Raw genomic sequence first — 22,899 nt, 5'->3', positions numbered from 1 at the left:
TCAACCCCCATGCAATAATCATGAGGTACCCCAATACTTTTTGAGAAAACTGTACTGTGAGTTTGTCCTTAATGAGATCCCAAACTATTTTGATTTTCTATATTTCCAAGGTAGAGGTGGGGGTTCCTCGCATGATAGAGAGGGTGCACAATGTGATCCGAATCTCCCACCAAGACCCTTGGCCAGACCTATGGTGGAGCATGTTATTATTCCTTCCATTGTGAAGGAGAGTATTGAGGTCGAAACTCTAGACTTGATTAGCTCACTCACTCGGACTCTTATACAGTATGCTAGTCCTCTAGTAGAGGGTGATGCGAGTGATGATGTTAATTCTTCTAGGCATCGAGTTCCAGCTCATTTTTGTTGATCTTGTGGTTCTCTTTGCACTTATGATCCTAATAGTTCTGAGAATGCACGTGCACGAGCGGAGTTTGCTAGAGAGAACATTGTCATGATAGAATCCTTGCTAAACGAAACATTTGGCATTGATACCCAAGTGAATTTCATTACAAGTTCATTCCATTATTTTTATTAAATCTTATATGTAAATTTGAGAATATATCTAAATTAGTAAATTATTATGATAAAAAATCAGGGTCAAAGTGTTCACAATACTAGCAACATTCCTGCAGCACCCTTTTTAACTACTTCGTCGACTCCACAGGTATACAACAAGTGAAAAAATATAATTATTATATGTAGATAGTCGAACCTTATGTGAATGATTTTCTAATTACTCATTTTGGATGTCAAATAGTTTGATGCTAGAGCTTCAACATCAACACCTTGTAGTGTATTTCATCGATAATCTTTCACCCAGGTAAACAATTTATCTTTAATGTTGTTATTAAATAATATAGATAGTTTTGGCGATTAATCAATATACTTTGTTTAATTTTCAGATGTTGAATTTAGAGACTCCTCCTTCTGTCCGCGCGTCAATGGAGCACAGTGTTGCTGCAGCAGTAGCAAGTTCAACTGCTTTAACAGAAGTATGAGACATATTTGTAAATTTAGTAAATTTAGCATTACATTTGTTATCTTAATAATATGTTATTGAAAATTTTAACGACACTTGTATTTAGTTTAATTTATATTATGATGCTTACAAGAGGGGCTTGTCACTCCAGATCATGAACGTGCACCTGTTGTGGATGAACATCATGATTATTTGTATGCGGTAAGTGACTATTCTATTATATGTCATTCTAAAATTCAATTTTTGTATATGCTAACATCATTCTTTTCATTGTATCAGGTGGAGTTACAAAAAAGTCTGGAGAGGAGGTCGAGTGGACGTACTCGAAAGACACCTGCATCATATACATCTCCATCCCCTCGATAGGAAAAGATATCTCGTGATCTGTTTCCTTCCCCTAGAGGGAAATGAATAGAATAGGGTCCTATGTTGTATGCCTATATGGCAATTTTGAACATATGTTTTGTATTACGAATATGTGACATTCTATCGCTATATGGCTTTTGGCAAGCTCCTATTTGACTTTATTGGATACCATGTTGTATGCCTATATGGCAAATTCGAACATATGTTTTGTATTACAAATATGTGACATTCTATGTCCATATGGATTTTGGCAAGCCCCTATTTGACTTTATTGGATATCATGTTGTATGCCTTTATAGCAATTTTGAACATATGTTTTGTTTTACGAATATGTGAAATTCTAAGTCCATATGGATTTTGGCAAGCCTATTTGTTTGTATTGGATATATTTGATAGTTTTAACGATATACAATGTTGCATGGATTCGTAGCTTTTTGGTTAATGCAAATCATTTATCATGGTTATCCATAATTGCAGTACAAATGATTAGATGAATAATTGCACAAAGTTTATTATTACTTAAGCTTTGAACCTAAATATGTGTTTGTAATCCAAGATACAAGCCACCCCGACATGTACGAGCTGATGGTTTGGTGCCGCAACATGACCCCGCAGGATCAGACGGATCGTTCTTATGATTAACGGGCACGGAGAAACGCAATGTCGAATATTGACAACTTTGAGCAATTTGAGCACTTGGGCGATTTGGCTGCTAGGGTGTGGCCCGCAATGATCGGGTGAGTTGGAGAGCAAAAAGAAGGCATTGCTAGTGTAAACCCGGCCACCCCGATGCGTATGAGCTGATGGCTTGTGCCGTGACGAGCGGATTGAAAGATGGGGCATTGTGCAACTTTTCATTGAACTCATTTGTCGCTTTTTGTCACGACCGAGAAAGAGTCACCACGAGCAACTGGATCCGAGTCTACCCAAATCGAGAGAGGCATTTTTAGAGTGCCATAGCATGACCTCGTAGGATTAGACAGATCGTTCTTATGATTAACGGGCACGGAGAAACGTGATGCCGAATATTGACAACGTTGAGCATTTTGAGCACTTGGGCGATTTGGCTACTAGGGTGTGGCCCGCAACAATCGGGCGAGTTGGAGAGCAAAAAGAAGGCATTCCTAGCGTAAACCCGGCCACCCCGACATGTACGATCTGACAGTTTGGTGCCGTGACGAGCGGATTGAAAGATGGGGCATTGTGCAACTTTTCATTGAACTCATCTGACGCTTTTTGTCATGACCGAGAAAGAGTCGCCACGAGCAACTGGATCCGAGTCTACCCAAACCGAGAGAGGCTTTTTTACAGTGCCATAACACAACCTTGTAGGACTAGATGGATCATTCTTATGATTAACAGGCACGAAGAAATGCGATGTCGAATATTGACAACTTTGAGCAATTTGAGCACTTGGGCGATTTGGTTGCTAGGGTGTGGCCCGCAACGATTGGGTGAGTTGGAGAGAAAAAAGAAGGCATTCCTAGCGTAAACCCAGCCACCCCGACACGTACAAGCTAACGGTTCGATGCCGCGATGAGCGGATTGAAAGATGGGGCATTGTGCAACTTTTCATTGAACTCATCTGTCGCTTTTTGTCGCGACCGAGAAAGAGTCGCCACAAGCAACAGATCTAAGTCTACCCAAACTAAGAGAGGCTTTTTTAGAGTGCCATAACATGACCCTGTAGGATTAGATGGATCATTCTTATGATTAACAGGCACGGAGAAACGTGATGCCAAATATTGACAACTTTGAGCATTTTGAGCACTTGGGCAATTTGGCTGCTAGGGTGTGGCCCGCAATGATCAGGAGAGTTGGAGAGAAAAAAGAAAGCATTCCAAGCGTAAAACCAGCCACCCTGATGCATATGAGTTGACGGTTTGGTGCCGCGACGAGCGGATTGAAAGATGGGGCATTGTGCAACTTTTCATTGAACTCATCTGTCGCTTTTTGTCACGACCGAGAAAGAGTCACCACGAGCAACTGGATCCGAGTCTACCCAAACCGAGAGAGGCTTTTTTAGAGTGCCATAACATGACCCCGTAGGATCAAACAAATCATTCTTATGATTAACGGGCATGGAGAAACGTGATGCCGAATATTGACAACTTTGAGCATTTTGAGCACTTGGGCGATTTGGCTGCTAGGGTGTGGCCTACAATGATCAGGCCAGTTGGAGAGAAAAAAGAAGGCATTCCTCATGTAAACTTGGCCACCCCAACACGTATAATCTGACGGTTCGTCGCCGTGATGAACGGATTGAAAGATGGGGCATTGTGCAACTTTTCATTAAACTCATCTGACGCTTTTTGTCGCGACCGAGAAAGAGTCGCCACGAGCAACTGGATCTGAGTCTACCCAAACTGAGAGAGGCTTTTTTAGAGTGCCATAACATGACCCCATAGGATCAGATGGATCATTCTTATGATTAACGGGCATAGAGAAACGTGATGCTGAATATTGACAACTTTGAGCATTTTGAGCACTTGGGCGATTTGGCTGCTACGGTGTGGCCCGCAACGATCGGGCAAGTTGGAGAGAAAAAAGAAGATATTCCTAGTGTAAACCCGGCCACCCCAATGCGTACGAGCTGACGGTTCGGTGCCACGACGAGCGAATTGAAAGATGGGGCATTGTGCAACTTTTCATTGAACTCATCTATCACTTTTTGTCGCGACCAAGAAAGAGTCGCCACGAGCAACTAGATCCGAGTCTACCCAAACCGAGAGAGGCTTTTTTAGAGTGCCATAACATGACCCCACAAGATTAGACGGATCATTCTTACATGTCACTAACATTGAGAAAAACCATGCCGAATTTCGACAATTTTTCACACTTTGAGTGATTGACAACAAATGAGCATTTTTTACATCTTTTACCATATCAACAAGGTATACTTCACGAAATGATCCCATGTGATCTCTAATGGTCCAAAATGACATTATTTACATAAAATCACACAAAACAAGACAAAAACATAATTTTTTATATTACAATGCCTCGAGTAGTCAAAAATACAAGTCATGTACATATATCCAAATAAGATTGATATTACAATTTTTTACATTTACATTTAATCCAATGAACTATCTGGATTTGCTCTACTCTTTATCATGTCTAGTATGGCCTCATGGTCAGACTCACGAACCTTCCATAGGTTCTTGTTTAGTGGTCTACCCCCATATCTGATCAAATGAACATTTGAAGTTACAACAAGGTTAGAATAATGAAGAATCTTCCTATGTGTCTCGAAGTCCTCGAACGACCACAAGTTAGACTTCTTCACTGGTTACCTTCTAAGCCATGTACCAATAACAACTATTGATCCTGTGGGGTACTCAATATTTTCTCCATCTACCACAGGGTGATCCAATTTCTTTTTTGCGTCCACACAATGACACAGGTAATAATTTGTTCCTTCTTCATTGTCTTCAGCTGCAATTACTGCATAAACATGCCCTGCAATGATAAAGTGAGAAGAATTTAGCAAACAACTAAGGTAAAATATTAAAGTACAAAAATTGCATGTGGATAATTTACCTGGTTGGACTAAATCTGACACATGGTCAAAGTCAATTGATGCTTCCATCTGTGTGAGTTGTAGTGCACTCGGAGGTCGGTATGTCTCAAGTGGGATTAGAGGTCTCATACACCATTCATCCACCCACTCCTTTGACTCACAGTCATTATAGGCACCATCTCTACATGTAGAACAATAACATGCCATCCACTGTGTATGGATAGTCCATGAACCTACATTAGAGCTTTTGAAAGAGTGTAGCTCACTCGATCCTGTCAATGTACAATAATCTTCTAATTTTGCAATGTTAGTATCATCTACCAACCAAAAAAATCTGCGAACTAAAGACTTACCTTGATTACCTAGACCAAGTGTACCATTGCACCATTGAACAATTGATTTTGCATCTTTCAAGTTTGCATTCCCTTTGTACTTTAACTCTTCTCGTGCTAAAGCTCTTTTAATACATGCTCTTGCACCATCATGCTCCCCTTTTCCATGCCCAGCCTCAGAGAAATTCCACATATGTTGAATAGCAATCAACTTATGCATCCTACTCAACCAATAAAACATCCGAGAGTTCTTAAATTGCGATGCACAATTATCAGACCATATGATATATTGACGGAATGATATGCCTCGACTAGCCAAATCATCGTAGAATATCTGAAAACAACCTTGCATAAACTCTGTAGAGTGTGAGCGATCATCACTGATGTAAAAATGATACTCCCTCAATATCTTCCTATCCTCTTCCATACTATCATGTGCATGAATGAATGCTATATGCACAAATATGGCAACTTGTGTGGAGTTGTAATATTGTGATTGCACCTCATTCTGCGGTTGTGGTGTGTAGTTCTCTACAAAGTCAGCAATTGAAACGATTGTATGAAGTGGAAATGTGTCCTTGCATAGCTTAAATTGTGAGTCCAACCAACGAGCTCGATGGTTATGCCTTGCATACTCATACACTATATTCTCATGAAAGATGCCCATAAACTGATACACTGGAATCTTCTCACTAACCAATTCACACCTTTTTGCTTCTTTTCCATCTTTTAGCATGTAGGCCACTGTCTTATATTTTCCAAATTCTACTAATTCATTACCAATTTCTTGTCCAATATCCATATGTTGACAAATTTGTAAATGTCGCAATCCACCACAATCAATGCATGTGCCATCCAAGCAACACTTATTGTAATATACTTGACCATCTACTCTTTCACATAAGATGCTAGATATGAATTCCCTTGAAGATGTCGGTGGACCATTTATGTTGCATTCCTGCAAAACATTGTTAGCATGCAAATCTATACATATGCGTTGATAAACATCATAATGGTTAGAAAATTCAATATGTACTCTACAACAACAAGTTGTGTGTGTGTGATTTATTTTGACATAAAAAGGCTTTACCATTTCAAAGAACCTTTGACTAATTTTTATTTGAGGATACATACGTTGAAACTTGGCAAAAAATTGTGTTTGAGTCATATCCAAAAGATGTGGATCACAGATTTTACTACCAATCCTCCTTCTTACAACATCTCTTTGATTTGGAGAGACCCTTGTGTTATTCTTCCAAAAATCTTCAATTAGGGATCTCAAGGCTTCAACAATTGCTTTATCTTTCCGTGGTAATCTATCGGAAAATGCCCATAACTCATTGTTATATGGATCCTCCGCTCTTTGTTGAATTCCCAAAGCTCTCATTAGAGTTTGTCTACTTATCTTCAATTGTTTACTTGTCTTTCTAAGGAGGCGAGCTTTCTTAGTTTGAGTGCTTACAATTGTTGATGTAATGACACATCGTGCAGCATTACTATCTTTTGTCCATGAGTTAGAACCAACAGTGTCATATGCATTCATCAGATTCTTCACAATAGATTTGTCGCTTGATTCAATCGATGTTCTTAGCCCAAGAATCTTCATTATAGGCCTAAATTTCAGATTTCTCATCACTTCAACAAATAGTTGACATCTTCCTGTCTCATTTAAAGGCTCAAAAAATATTTTCCATATCCGGTTAGCATGTCTTTGACAAGTACGCTTCGGAAACTTGTGAACCATTAGTTTCAAAACATTAGCATCAATATCAATCAAATACTTAGGCTTTCTATGCAAAACTCTAGGAGGTGTTCTCAAACTTTGAGTTATCTCAAGATTAGGAATGTCAACAACATTAGGGATAGGTGGCATACCTTCAAGCAGAGATGAAAATGATGACATACCTTGAAATTGAGGTGTACAAGATGGTGTAGCTCCAATACTTGATGTCAGTCGTGAAGCACTTCCAACGTCAAATGTCATAGAGGGAGTGCATTCAATATGAGATATTGTAGACACCAATGGTGTGCCAATAAGAGATGGTGTGCCTTCAACTTGAGATGTAAGAGATGGGGTGCCTTCAACTTGAATTGTTGTAGACATGCTCTCAACCTCGGGATTCAATTGTCTCATTGCACGAAGCTTTTGCATTCGTTGCCTTTGTGTGGCCAATTTTGTCTCTCTCTTAGATTGGATGGATATTTCATGTTCCTCTTCAATTGACACCTCTTCTTCTATGGTATTCAATTTCCTGTGTTCACGAAGTTGCTTCATTCCCTCTCTTTTTTTTGCATTCTTAGCTTCACGCTCTTCTGGTGTTACATTTTTTGGTCGTTTCCTCGGCATGATGATGATGTTGCATATGTTAAAATGGATATATGAAATCGAAATTATTTCATGTATTCCTTTTCTAAATTATTTCATAAGATCTTAAAAAGGATGTATTAAATTGCAAATTTTGTTTTAAACCACTAAACAATTAATTTTCTTATGCAACTTCCTTCAAATGCATTGTTAAATCTAATGTAAATCTAATAGGATTATAATCAATTTTGACTCACACTTTTATTCTAGCATTTAAACAAAATAACACTTAATAAGTATTTGAATTCTAAAAACAAGAAAATATTACCTCAATTATTCAAATTTGATAAAAAAAAACTATGTTCTTCCTCTTTGACGTTGCCAAATGAAAAAAAGGTGGTGGAGAGCTAATGGAATGTATAAAATAACCTTGCATAAAATGTCAACACCATGCAAAAAGCATTTTTTTGTTTGATCATGCGCAGAAAGAAGACAAAAAGAGAGAATCTGGGCTTGGATCACGGGTCAATGGTCCCATATAACTATTTTTTAGTGCAGCTCATTTGGCTAGCGCATGACTTCCATTGAAATGTTTTACCTTAAACTAAACACTAACTATATACCCTATAACCTTCTTTTTGTGCAGCTCATTTGGCTAGCACCAAATATGGCGCTAGCCATATTTGGTGCTAGCCAAATGACTTCCATTGAAATTTTTTACCTTTGATAAATTTCTACTCTACACCCTATAACCTTTTTTTTGTGCAACTCATTTGGCTAGCGCCAAATGACTTCCATTGAAATTTTTTAACCTTTGATAAATTTCTACTCTATACCCTATAGTTTGATAGCCACAACAACAAAAATTAAACCATATGACTCTTTAGGACATAATATGGTGTCTTGGGACACCATATGACCCCTTAGGACATAATATGGTGTTGTTATGGGTCGTATGGACACCTAAGGGGTCATATGATGTCCTATGGGGCCATAGGACACCATATGACCCCTTAGGTGTCGTTATGGGTCGTATGGTGTCATAAAGGGGTCATATGGTGTCCTATGACCCCTTAGGACACCATATGACCCCCTAGGACACCATATGACCCCCTAGGACACAATAGGATGTCGTTATGGGTCGTACGGTGTCCTAAGGGGTCATATGGTGTCTTATGACCCCTTAGGACACCATATGACCCCTTAGGACACAATACGGTGTCGTTATGGGTCGTATGGTGTCCTAAGGGTCATATGGTGTCCTATTACCCCTTAGGACACAATATGGTGTCGTTATGGGTCGTATGGACACCTAAGGGGTCATATGGTGTCCTATGGGGCCATAGGACACCATATGACCCCGTAGGTGTCGTTATGGGTCGTATGGTGACGTAAGGAGTCATATGGTGTCCTATGACCCCTTAGGACACCATATGACCCCCTAGGACACAATACGGTGTCGTTATGGGTCGTATGGTGTCCTAAGGGGTCATATGGTGTCTTATGACCCCTTAGGACACCATATGACCCCTTAGGACACAATACGGTGTCGTTATGGGTCGTGTCGTGTCCTAATGGGTCATATGGTGTCCTACGACCCCTTAGGACACCATATGATCCCTTAGGACATAATATAGTGTTGTTATGGGTCGTATAGACACCTAAGGGGTCATATGATGTCCTATGGGGCCATAGGACACCATATGACCCCTTAGGTGTCGTAATGGTCGTATGGTGTCGTAAGGGGTCATATGGTGTCCTATGACACCTTAGGACACCATATGACCCCCTGAGACACAATAGGGTGTCGTTATGGGTCGTATGGTGTCCTAAGGGGTCATATAGTGTCTTATGACCCCTTAGGACACCATATGACCCCCTAGGACACAATAGGGTGTCATTATGGGTCGTATGGTGTCCTAAGGGGTCATATGGTATCTTACGACCCCTTATGACACCATATGACCCCTTAGGACACAATATGGTGTCGTTATGGGTCGTATGGTGTTTTAAGGGGTCATATGGTGTCCTATGACCCCTTAGGACACCATATGACCCCTTAGGACATAATATGGTGTTGTTATGGGCTGTATGGATACCTAAGGGGTCATATGATGTCCTATGGGGCCATAGGACACCATATCACCCCTTAGGTGTCATTATGGTTCGTATGGTGTCGTAAGGGGTCATATGGTGTCCTATGACTCCTTAGGACACCATATAACCCCCTAGGACACAATAGGGTGTCGTTATGGGTCGTATGGTGTCCTAAGGGGTCATATGGTGTCTTATGACCCCTTAGGAAACCATATGACCCCTTAAGACACAATAGGGTGTTGTTATGGGTCGTATGGTGTCCTAAGGGGTCATATGGTGTCTTATGACCTCTTATGACACCATATGACCCCTTAGGACACAATACGGTGTCGTTATGGGTCGTATAGTGTCCTAAGGGGCCATGTGGTGTCCTATGACCCCTTAGGACACCATATGACCCCTTAGGACATAATATGGTGTTGTTATGGGTCGTATGGACACCTAAGGGGTCATATGATGTCCTATGGGGCCATAGGACACCATATGACCCCTTAGGTGTTGTTATGGGTCGTATGGTGTCGTAAGGGGTCATATGGTGTCCTATGACTCCTCAAGACACCATATGACCCTCTAGGACACAATAGGGTGTCGTTATGGGTCGTATAGTGTCCTAAAGGGTCATATGGTGTCTTATGACCCCTTAGGACACCATATCACCCCCTAGGACACAATAGGGTGTCGTTATGGGTCGTATGGTGTCTTAAGGGGTCATATGGTGTCTTATGACCCCTTATGACACCATATGACCTCTTAGGACACAATACGGTGTTGTTATGGGTCATTATGGGTCGTATGGTGTCCTAAGGGGTCATATGGTGTCCTATGACCCCTTAGGACACCATATGACCCCTTAGGACACAATATGGTGTCGTTATGGGTTGTATGGACACCTAAGGGGTCATATGATGTCCTATGGGGCAATAGGACACCATATGACCCCTTAGGTGTCGTTATGGGTCGTATGGTGTCATAAGGGGTCATATGGTGTCCTATGACCCCTTAGGACACCATATGACCCTTTATGACACAATAGGGTGTCGTTATGGGTCGTATGGTGTCCTAAGGGGTCATATGGTGTCTTATGACCCCTCAGGACACCATATGACCCCCTAGGACACAATAGGATGTCGTTATGGGTCGTATGGTGTCCTGAGGGGTCATATGGTGTCTTATGACCCCTTAGGACACTATATGACCCCTTAGGACACAATATGGTGTCCTTATGGGTCGTATGGACACCTAAGGGGTCATATGGTGTCCTATGGGGCCATAGGACACCATATGACCGCCTAGGACACAATAGGATGTCGTTATGGGTCGTATGGTGTCCTAAGGGGTCATATGGTGTCTTATGGCCCCTTAGGACACTATATGACCCCTTAGGACACAATATGGTGTCCTTCTGGGTTGTATGGACACCTAAGGGGTCATATGGTGTCCTATGGGGCCATAGGACACCATATGACCCCTTAGGTGTCGTTATGGGTCGTATGGTGTCGTAAGGGGTCATATGGTGTCCTATGACCCCTTAGGACACCATCTGACCCCCTAAGACACAATAGGGTGTCGTTATGGGTCGTATTGTGTCCTAAGGGGTCATATGGTGTCTTATGACCCCTTAGGACACTATATCACCCCCTAGGACACAATAGGGTGTTGTTATGGGTCGTATGGTGTCCTAAGGGGTCATATGGTGTCCTAAGGGGTCATATGGTATCTTGTGACCCCTTAGGACACAATACGGTGTCGTTATGCCTCGTATGGTGTCCTAAGGGGTCATATGGTGTCCTACGACCTCTTAGGACACCATATGACCCCTTAGGACATAATATGATGTTGTTGTGGGTCGTATGGACACCTAAGGGGTCATATGATGTCCTATGGGGCCATAGGACACCATATCACCCCTTAGGTGTCGTTATGGGTCGTATGGTGTCGTAAGGGTTCATATGGTGTCCTATGACTCCTTAAGACACCATATGACCCCCTAGGACACAATAGGGTGTCGTTATGGGTCGTATGGTGTCCTAAGGGGTCATATGGTGTCTTATGACCCCTTAGGACACCATATGACCCCCTAGGACACAATAGGGTGTCGTTATGGGTCATATGGTGTCCCAAGGGGTCATATGGTGTCTTATGACCCCTTATGACACCATATGACCCCTTAGGACACAATACGGTGTTGTTATGGGTCGTATGGTGTCTTAAGGGGCCATGTGGTGTCCTATGACCCCTTAGGACACCATATGACCCCTTATGACATAATATGGTGTTGTTATGGGTCGTATGGACACCTAAGGGGTCAGATGATGTCTTATGGGGCCATAGGACACCATATGACCCCTTAGGTGTTGTTATGGGTTGTATGGTGTCGTAAGGGGTCATATGGTGTTCTATGACTCCTTAGGATACCATATGACCCTCTAGGACACAATAGGGTGTTGTTATGGGTCGTATGGTGTCCTAAGGGGTCATATGGTGTCTTATGATCGCTTAGGACACCATATGACCCCCTAGGACACAATAGGGTGTCGTTATGGGTCGTATGGTGTCTTAAGGGGTCATATGGTGTCTTATGACCCCTTATGACATCATATGACCCCTTAGGACACAATACGGTGTTGTTAGGGGTCGTTATGGGTCGTATGGTGTCCTAAGGGGTCACATGGTGTCCTATGACCCCTTAGGACACCATATGACCCCTTAGGACATAATATGGTGTTGTTATGGGTCGTATGGACACCTAAGGGGTCATATGATGTCCTATGGGGCCATAAGACACCATATGACCCCTTAGGACACAATACAGTGTCGTTATGGGTTGTATGGTGTCCTAAGGGGTCATATGGTGTCCTATGACCCCTTAGGACACCATATGACTCATTAGGACACAATATGGTGTCGTTATGGGTCGTATGGTGTCCTAAGGGATCGTATGGTGTCTCATGACCCCGTAGGACACCATATGACCCCTTAGGACACAATATGGTGTTGTTATGGGTCGTATGGTGTCGTAAGGGGTCATATGGTGTCCTATGACCCCTTAGGACACCATATGACCCCCTCGGACACAATAGGGTGTCGTTATGGGTCGTTTGGTGTCCTAAGGGGTCATATGGTGTCTTATGACCCCTTAGGACACCATATGACCCCTTAGGACACAATATGGTGTCGTTATGGGTCGTATGGTGTCCTAAGGGGTCATATGGTGTCCTATGACCCCTTAGGACACCATATGACCCCTTAGGACACAATATGGTGTCGTTGTGGGTCGTATGGACACCTAAGGGGTCATATGATGTCCTATGGGGCCATAGGACACCATATGACCCCTTAGGTGTCGTTATGGGTCGTATGGTGTCATAAGGGGTCATATGGTGTCCTAACACCATATGACCCCTTAGGTGTCGTTATGGGTCGTATGGTGTCATAAGGGGTCATATGGTGTCCTATAACCCCTTAGGTGTCGTTATGGGTCGTATGGTGTCCTAAGGGGTCATATGGTGTCTTATGACCCCTTAGGACACCATATGACCCCCTAGGACACAATAGGGTGTCGTTATGGGTCATATGGTGTCCTAAGGGGTCATATGGTGTCTTATGACCCCTTAGGATACTATATGACCCCTTAGGACACAATATGGTGTCCTTATGGGTCGTATGGACACCTAAGGGGTCATATGGTGTCCTATGGGGCCATAGGACACCATATGACCCCTTAGGTTTCGTTATGGGTCGTGTGGTGTCGTAAGGGGTCATATGGTGTCCTGTGACCCCTTAGGACACCATATGATCCCGTAGGACACAATAGGTTGTCGTTATGGGTCAGATTGTGTCCTAAGGGGTCATATGGTGTCTTATGACCCCTTAGGACACCACATGACCCCCTAGGACACAATAGGGTGTCATTATGGGTCGTATGGTGTCCTAAGGGGTCATATGGTGTCTTAAGGGGTCATATGGTGTCCTATGACCCCTTAGGACACCATATGACCCGTTAGGACACAATATGGTGTCGTTATGGGTCGTATGGTGTCCTAAGGGATCATATGGTGTCTTATGACCCCTTAGGACACCATATGACCCGTTAGGACACAATATGGTGTCGTTATGGTTCATACGGACACCTAAGGGGTCATATGGTGTCCTATGGGGCCATAGGACACCATATGACCCCTTAGGTGTCGTTATGGGTCGTATGCTGTTGTAAGGGGTCATATGGTGTCCTATGACCCCTTAGGACACCATATGACCCACTAGGACACAATAGGGTGTTGTTATGGGTCGTATGGTGTCCTAAGGGGTCATATGGTGTCTTATGACCCCTTAGGACACCATATGACCCCTTAGGACACAATATGGTGTCGTTATGGGTCGTATGATATCCTAAGGGGTCATATGGTGTCCTGAGAGGTCATAGGACACCATATGACCCCTTAGGACACAATATTGTGTTGTTATGGGTCGTATGGAACCTAAGGGGTCATATGGTGTTCTATGTGGCCATAGGACACCATATGACCCACCACATAGGATACCATACGACCCCTTCGGTGTCATTATGGGTCGTATGGTGTCGTGAGGGGTCATATGGTGTCCTATGACCCTTAAGGACACTATATGACCCCCTAGGACACAATAGGGTGTCGTTATGGGTCGTATGGTGTCCTAAGGGGTCATATGGTGTCTTATGACCCCTTAGGACACCATATGACCCCCTAGGACACAATAGGGTGTCGTTATGGGTCGTATGGTGTCGTACCATATGACCCCTTAGGACACAATAGGGTGTTGTTATGGGTCGTATGGTGTCTTAAGGGATCATATCATATGGTTTCCTATGACCCTTTAGGACACCATATGACCCTTTAGGACACAATATGGTGTCATTATGGGTCGTATGGTGTCCTAAGGGGTCATATGGTGTCCTAAGGGGTCATAGGACACCATATAACCCCTTAGGACACAATATGACCCCTAACGACACCTAAGGGGTCATATGGTGTCCTATGACCCATTAAGACACCATATGGTGCCGTTATGTGTCCTATGGTGTCCTAAGGGGTCATATGGTGTCCTGTGACCACTTAGGACAAAATATGGTGTTGTTATAGGTCCTATGGTAACCTAAGAGATCATATGGTGTCCTATGACCCCTTAGGACACCATATGACCCCTTAGGTGTCGTTAGGGGTCATTTTGTGTCCTAAGGGCTCATATGGTGTCCTATGACCCCTTAGGACCGAGAGAGAGGAGGGAGTGAGGAAAAAACTAAGGGAAAGAGGTGAGAGAGGGAATTAGATGGGTGTAAGGATGAAGAGGGAGATAGCTCAAGGGATAGGAGAATAAGGGAATTGTGAGAGCTAGAGAGGGGAGGGACAAAGAAGAGTTTGTATCTATTCCACATTTGGTGCGCGCCAAATAGGGAGAGTACCAAATGTGTACATAGAAACCCCCATCTCACCTCTCCCTTCTTTATCTCCCTTCCCTCGTAGTTCCATCTCTCTCTATGAACTAGATCTCATATTCTGTCTCTCCCCTTACCTCTTCTCGGGCTCTTCATTCTTATAGATACATACTCTTCTTTGTCCCTCCCCTTTCTAGTTCTCACAATTCCCTTATTATGCTATCCCTCGAGCTATCTCCCTCTTCATCCACATTTGGCACGCGCCAAATGTGGAATATGGACCACATTTGGCGCGCGCCAAATGGAATATCCATTCATCACATTTGGCACACGCCAAATAGGGCGCTCTCCATATTTGGCGAGCGCCAAATGTCCCGCTTTAGGAAACACCAAACCTATGGTTTGGATTTGCCTTGGGCATCCAACCCAAAGGTTTGGACGACCATTTCAGGCTAGAGACATGTTTTTGTTAGAACATTGAAAATTTTGACATATTTTTGGTCGTGCTCTTCGTCAGGTTTGCACGTGTTTCAATGAAGTTAAAAAAAAATACCGTGGTAAACTTGAGCTCCCTCTGAGCTATCCAAAAATGTAATTTATTTCAAATTTTGATTTCGTTAAGTCTTTCATCTATAATTTCTTTTGTTAGTGTGTCCGTCTTTTGTCAAATACCAACATGCACTATTTTGGGTCTAGATTTTTACACATTCATCAGATTTTGAAAAAAATTACATTTTTAGAAACTAGACTCCATTCTACACAATTTAAAAGAAAAAGGTTTTGATTTTTGATTTGTTTTCAATGATTTTAGGGGGGAGCACGCTCAAATTTCTGTTTTTCAAGATGTGTCCACTTCAAAAATTAGTAAAAAATCATATACTCATTAAAAAATTAGCTGAAAATTCTGGCATAAACTTCAAGGTGTTAGCTAATTTCTCACTGAAGCGATTTTAAAAATTCAAAAAAAATTTAACATTTTAGGGGGGCCACAACAGATGCTATGTTATGTTTTTTGCATAAAAACAGGACCACTTTTTGTGGCCCCCCTTTTTGAAGCCCTTAATCTCCACCATTTTCAAAAAAAAATAGTAGTTTAGAAAGTAGATTCGAAGCACTCTGACTCTTGTTCTTGTTGCATCTTCAAATTTGGAGTGTAACTATCTTCAATTTGTCGTTGAAGTTCAGACTTTGCTGATTTCAAAAAAAAAGTGGCATCTTAAGACCCCCTTTTGGTACCACAACTTGGTGCACATACCCGCTTGTTCCCCTTCCATGTGCATCACTAACAATTCATTTAAAATTAAAAACACATAGTTGCATATTAAATTTACAAAACATGTACGAGTTTAACCAAATATTAAAGCACAAACATATACTGACATTCACATAGGGTTGGGTCTTTTGGAATTCTACCAAAACAGTATCTAGGTTTGCATTGAAGGACAATTAGGGTATCACACTCATATTGAGAATGATGGGTAAGGCAATTAATTGTGACCAATGTGACACCTCCAAATAACCACTATGGGGATATGCTCAAACCCATGGAGGCTAATGGAGTCGATACCTTGTAAATGTAACCACTTAAACATACATCAAGTGTACTTTCTCAATATACATAACAATAGCCAAAGCATTGAATGATCACCCAATAGGGGGTCTAACATCATATCCATTTTTGTTATATTTAAACATTACAATCATGGTAGCATTTAATTACAACATCTTTATTTATGCAACTGATCATAAATTGAAGCATGATAATCATAGTTCATGCAAGCTCACAACACATACACACATTTCATTAAACGTATCCATAATGAGTCACATCTAACAATAGCATCAAAATTCAATCATTTAACATTACAACATCCATCTACCATCTCAATTATACAGTTAGTACCAACACATCATATTACTCGCCAACTTTCATATGGTACACCATTTGCATGTTAGACTATTGCACTAGATAGACAAATCAAAGAGAAAAGAAATTAAGAATTGCAATACTAAGATTAGATGATTGTATGTTTAAATTACATTAGATTTACCAAAATGAAAAAAATAAAAATAAACACTTTAATTTATTTAGACTAATCAATCAACTGAAGCAATGCATTAAAAATTAAATTAAATACAAACTTTCACACAAAATACTCTATCTACACGCTAAACTATTAAACTAAAAATACCAAAAAAGAATTAACTTTGAAATGAAGGAGAGTGGGAGTGGTCATTATGGCACTAGGGTTTTAGGTGATGGTGATGTCGTGGGAGATGATGGCGAGGCTGATTATGGTAATGGGGAAGTTAATTCTTGCTTCCTTTGGTATTATCCTTTGTCGTTTTCCCATTTTTGCCATGTTCAGGTTGAGCATACATGTGGGTTTACCTATGTTGAGTATGGGAGGAACCTTTTGTTCTCCTTCCCTGCTTGTGGCATTCGGATTGAGCCCTTTCTTTCTATGCGAGCTTGCTGATTGTCTAGGTATCTATTTGGCTTTTCCAGTAGCTGTGTTGCGACAACTGTTTCTCTACCCCTGTCAGTTTTTGTGGCTTCCATGGATTTCTCTGGCAGGTGGTTTAGCTTTGGTTGTGCCTCGAGACTGGTTGTGGTTCCCATTGTCTCGATGGTGTTGGCTTTTCCCTTGCAAGCTTGTTTGACCCTTTCAAGGCTGGTTTCAAGTGTTCGTGTTGGGACTTTCTAGAGGTGGTGTTGTCTGATATGTTTGGGTATGCGCTCACCTTGCTGCTCGTCTTTTGGGGAAACACTGGTGTTCCTGTCGATTGATGTTTCCTACTATCAATCCCTTTGTATGGGGGATTTTTCGTGCACACCTTTGGTGCTAAGGGGTATGGGCTTGGCTCCTATCCTTGTGTGACCCACTTGGAGCTAGTTGTGGGTGCCTACTGGGAGTTCTGAGGGGTCTTCTCTCCTCCTCTCAGGGTGTTTGGCCCTTTGGGTTCATCTATGGGCCCTTTTTCTGCTGCAGATTTGGGTGTGGATAGTTGTGGTGGTAACCAACAGTCTGTTACTTTGCGTGCTCCTGAGAATGGGTTTCTACTATATGGGTATCCTTGGATTATTTTTATTATTGAGTTTATTTGCTGGATTTGATTGCTGTTGTGTACGGTTTTGTTTGTGTTTAGGTGTATGTTTTTTGGCCTCTCTGACCTGGAGGTGTTCCTGTGGTGTTTGATGGTGTTGTTGTGGTTTTTTTGGAGCCTTTCTAGAGATGGAGGGGTGGGGTGTTTGTGGCTCTACCTTCAGTGTCATTCTCATGTGCTCACTAATTGTGGTGGATTGTTTGCTTGGCTCCTGTTAGTGGTTGGGGTTTGCAGTTCCAGCCTTACCCTTTTCTTGGGAACTAGTGATGTGATGGATTGTGGTAGTGTCATGGTCTATATTGAGCTAACTGGTCCCTATTGGTGGCTCAGGGTGCACTTTAAAGATGGGTTTTGGCTTCCCAAGTGTTCTCTCCACCTGTCTGATGATGGCGATTGTTCCTGATTTGGGTGGTAGGCTATATACTCCTTTGGGTTGGGTTGTGGTGGATATCGCCATCACAGTTGGCTTGTTTTGTTTTGTTTTGTTTCATCTAGACTATCCTTTTTTGGTTGGCTGGGCAATTGTCTTACTTTCTCTGATGGTTGGGCTGTTGCTGATAGTTTTCAAGGGCATGCCCTTGCCTATGATTGTTTTTGGTTATGGATTCACGCTGGGATCGAGGTTGTGATCGCCTCTCACATTCTTTTGGCCATAGTGAGAATTTGGCCCTTTCTATTCCTTTCTTATTCCTTCATGGTTCCTATGGAGGTGGTGACTTGCTTTGCGATTGAGGATGATTGTAACTCTTTGGGGTCTTCTCTTTTTAGTGGTATTTGCATCTTTATGTGGTCTTCTCTTCTCACTGGCTGCTTGGCTATGATTTGGGTTCACAGTTGGTTCCTTAGTTTAACGATCTTCTCCTTTTTTGCTCCTTTTAAGGTGGGCTTATTTTCTATTGAGGTGGAAAGGGGTTTTGCTGAAGGGGGGTTGACTCTCTGTTGAGATGTTGCTGCTATGATCTTTTGGTTGCCCCACTCTTGTGGGTGGTTTGCTCATTGTTTTGGTCTACAAGGAGTCCTTTGAATTTGCGTTGTTTTTGGCCTAGTTCGCCTCTGGGTTGTATGTCTTGTTGTGATCTCTTGTTCCGTTAATAGTTGTTTGGACCTGTGTGTTGTGAGTGCCCTGTCGTGGCCTCTTGGGGGCAAACACCCTTGTTTTTCTGTTTAAGGGTCGGGGGCCTTGTAATCCTTGCTTTTCTAATTAAAAAACATCCAAAAAAAAAAAATAAAGTTATAACTTCAAACACATACAATTAATCCCAACATGAAAAACACAAAATACCCTATCTACACACTAAACTATTAAACTAAAAATACGAAAAACAAAACAAAACAAACGTTTCACCCTTACAAATATAAACATCCAAAAAATAAAATAAAGTTATAGCTTCAAACACATACAATTAATCCCAACATGAAAAACAACTCGAGTAATTTCACTTAGGTAGGGGTCCCATGAGGGGGGCTTAAGCTCTATTTTTAAGGAAGTGGCGGTCCCATGAATAAAAAAAATTTGTGCAGTCCAATTAATTAGAATCTTTTCCAAAAAAAAATAGAAGCCCCTACTTTTTAGGCATGCAAATTTTAAGGAGTGAAAAAGGGGTGGGGCTAGGAATGTTATATGCCACTTGTCAAACATCTAAATTCAATTTCTATAAAAAATAGTTTTGGAGGGAAATAAATTATCTTGTTTTTATTATGCACATACAAAGACATCATATTCATGAAACCACTAGCTTCCTTAAATTTCAGAACTTAAATTTTTAAGCTGAACTATACTACAAAATTCATGAAACCACTAAGTAACTTTAAAATTTTCCTTATAAGAAGCCCGCTCCATGGGGGCCAACCTTACCCTAGGTGATTGCTGAATTAATTTGGTCTAGAAGGATTATACGCCAGTTCGAATCTGCCCGACTTTATTCAATAAAAAACAAATAAAAACACATAGGGTCCTCTGACGGGGTCATATCGAACCCAGAGTGCTCATAGATTATACGACAGTACTCCCTGCGACTTTGGGAAAACGCTTTCCGTTCCGCTGAATGCTGAATTGACAGGCGCACAGGCGGCAAGATACCGGTGGATTCGAGGAAGAATTTTTAAGCTTTGAGAATGATGTTTGTCACTCGATACGGAGTCAGAAACGGCGTTTTTGAACTTCTCTCTCCCAATTCGCAGCGAGACATGCATTTTGGTCAAGCTCCGTGATTTTACCGACACGTGTTAACTAAAGCTTAATTTTACCTCACAAGAAGGCCTTCTAAATTATCATAATGAAGATAGATTGCTTTTATTTTTCTCTTTTCCATTAGTAAAAATCCGTACTGTACAGTGCATGGTGGAAGATCTGTGTTTCTGTCTATTTGCAGTCGTTTCCTGGTGTTCAGATGCTTGTTTTGTTGTGCTTGACGGCAGTAGGAGCTGAGCTTAGTTTGAAGCCTAAGTTTTGGGCTGTTGCAGAATTTTAAGGTTTGAAGCTTAATTGTTTGCTAATTATGTAAAATAAACTCGTAAAATTGCGAAAATTTGAAGTTTAAAGTGTTTTTCTTTGAAAGAAATCTTGAAGTGTAGTTTCCGTAGGCAGCTTCTATTTTTTTTTGACAATAGTTTGGAATATGTACCTTTTGAGGGTTTGGAACTTCACAATGTGCATACTTAGCTAATTATGTCATTCACACTCGTATGTGAAAATTTGGTGTTCAAAGTTGTCGTTTTTCCCAAAAGGAAACATTTAGTGGGAAGCTTGAAAGGTAGATTCTGGGTAGTTTTTGTCAACGAGATAAAAAATATTTACATTATGAGGGTTTCAAGCTTCATTGTCTGCATACTTCACTATTTCTGATATGTACACTGTGCAGTGTTTATTTCCTAAAATTTATATGGATTTTATTTTTTCCTAGGCATGAGGTTTTTTTAAAGGTATATAATGGATAGCTTCTGTCAAAATCTTGAAATATTTACATTTTGAATCAAATTTGAGGGTTTGAAGCTTTACTGTATGCAGTTCGTCGAATACACCATGTGAAATTTGGAGTCTATTTACTTTTTCTTTGAAGAAAGCATTTAATATAATATATTTATTAGAGTTTCTGTTAGTTCTAGTAAACTGTTGAAATTTACTTTTGAGGTGAATCAGAGAGTTTGAAGCTTCACCGTATGCATCACAAAATTTAAGTCTTCATTGAGGCAAGCACTCAATTATCTATGCTAAAAGCGTGTCCTCTTGAAAATTTTGAGTAAATTTATGTTTTTCTGGAATCAAGTACTAAGTACAAGGTTTTAAAGATTTGTTCAAATTAGCTTCTAGCATACTGTAGAAATGATTAATCTTAAACCAGGTGTTTATTTGTTCTTTCATTTTGTTTTTTCTGGAAGCAAACAATGATGATGATTCTTAAAAGGCAGGCCCTAGCTAGTTTCTCATAAAATATTGGGATATTTATATTCTAATGCAAATCTGAGGGTTTGAAGCTTTACCATCTGCATAATTGGCCTGTCAAATATATTGTTGTTACTGAAATTTTGAATAGAAATTTGCGATCTTCTGGAAGAAAACACCAAGTGTGATGTTTTTAAGGCAGGTGCTAGTTATATTTGGCAAACATTCAGATGTTTGGTTCAAGCTTACTAATGCGCATATAATTGGCTAATTTGGTCAAATCGAATGTTTGCTTTTGAAAATATGGAGTTCGAATTTGGTTTTCCTGGAAACAGATGGTAAGCCTTTGCATTTTGAGGCAAAATTGTGAGGGTTTGGGTTTAACAATGTTCACGGTTAGCTCATTCTATCAAATACCTTGTTTAATTTCTATGATTTTAAGTTAAAATTTACTTTTCCTAGAAATAAACACGTAAGTATGAGATTTTAAGGGAAGGTTCTGGTTAGTTTTAACTTTTGACAAAATATTAGACTATGTACTTTTTGGGGCAAATTTGACTGTTTGGAGCTTAACTGTTTGCATAACTAGCTAATCGATTCAATTTTTTTTTTAATATGTCAAACATTTGGAGTAAGTCTTCTTTTCGTTTGAAGCAAACACCCAGTGGGAGGTCTTAAAACCAGGTTCTAGTATTCTGAGGAAGTAATCAAATATTTGCATTTTTGAGGCAAATTTGAGGTTTGAAGCTCAGTTGTCTGCATAATTGGAGAGTTTCTTAAAATTTATTTTCTAATTTGTTAAGACTAAGACGTTCAAATTTACCGTTTGCAGAAGTGAAGCTTTAAAGAAAGGTTCAGCATAAATGTTTTGTTGAGATGGTCCTCTTGACTAGAAAAGTTGGCACTTTTTGTCTATTAATTTGAGCAGCACAATCCCACCAGTGATATTGACTCCAATACCTTTTGTTTTACCTGTCTTCCATGACAAGTGTTTGAACACAGTTTTTTCTTCGCTATTTCACCTTTTGAAATTAAGTATAAAGCCTCCTTCTGAGTTATTTTAAATTTTTCTGCGATTCAGCGTAAATTTTCTGTTGCCTGTTGGCTCTTACTGACCAGGGTGCCTTGTAGTCTATTATTTGAGTAGGACATGTTGATCACTGATTTTGACTTAAAACTTGTTTTCATATTCTTTCATGACGTGTGAGAACACACTTTTGTGATTTTTCATGCCTATCTCACCTTTTGAATTTAAGTGGAAGCTGAGTTTTAAAATCTTTAGGGTTGGTTCTTCTGAGAAAAAAATGTACTATCAGGTGCGACAATGTGTTTTACAACTTTTTTCGTAAATTCATCTTGAAATCTTCAAATATGCAAGTTTTGTCATGCTGCAGATG

At 40.8% G+C, this 22,899-nt stretch overlaps 1 protein-coding gene across 1 annotated transcript in view; it reads left to right on the top strand.

Annotated features, from left to right (window-relative positions):
- The first annotated feature begins 20,098 nt into the window (after positions 1-20,098).
- Positions 20,099-22,899, top strand: part of LOC131048582 (uncharacterized) — a 39,485-nt gene continuing 36,684 nt past the window's right edge. Inside the window, exon 1 of the mRNA XM_057982582.2 lies at positions 20,099-20,592. The gene's annotated coding sequence lies outside the window, so the exon portion shown is untranslated. The remainder of the gene's footprint in view (positions 20,593-22,899) is intronic.

The sequence above is a fragment of the Cryptomeria japonica genome, chromosome 7, assembly GCF_030272615.1.
Source record: "Cryptomeria japonica chromosome 7, Sugi_1.0, whole genome shotgun sequence".
Lineage (NCBI taxonomy): Eukaryota > Viridiplantae > Streptophyta > Pinopsida > Cupressales > Cupressaceae > Cryptomeria > Cryptomeria japonica.
Note: the sequence above shows the minus strand (reverse complement) of the source record. Positions and strands in the feature narration are given on the sequence as shown.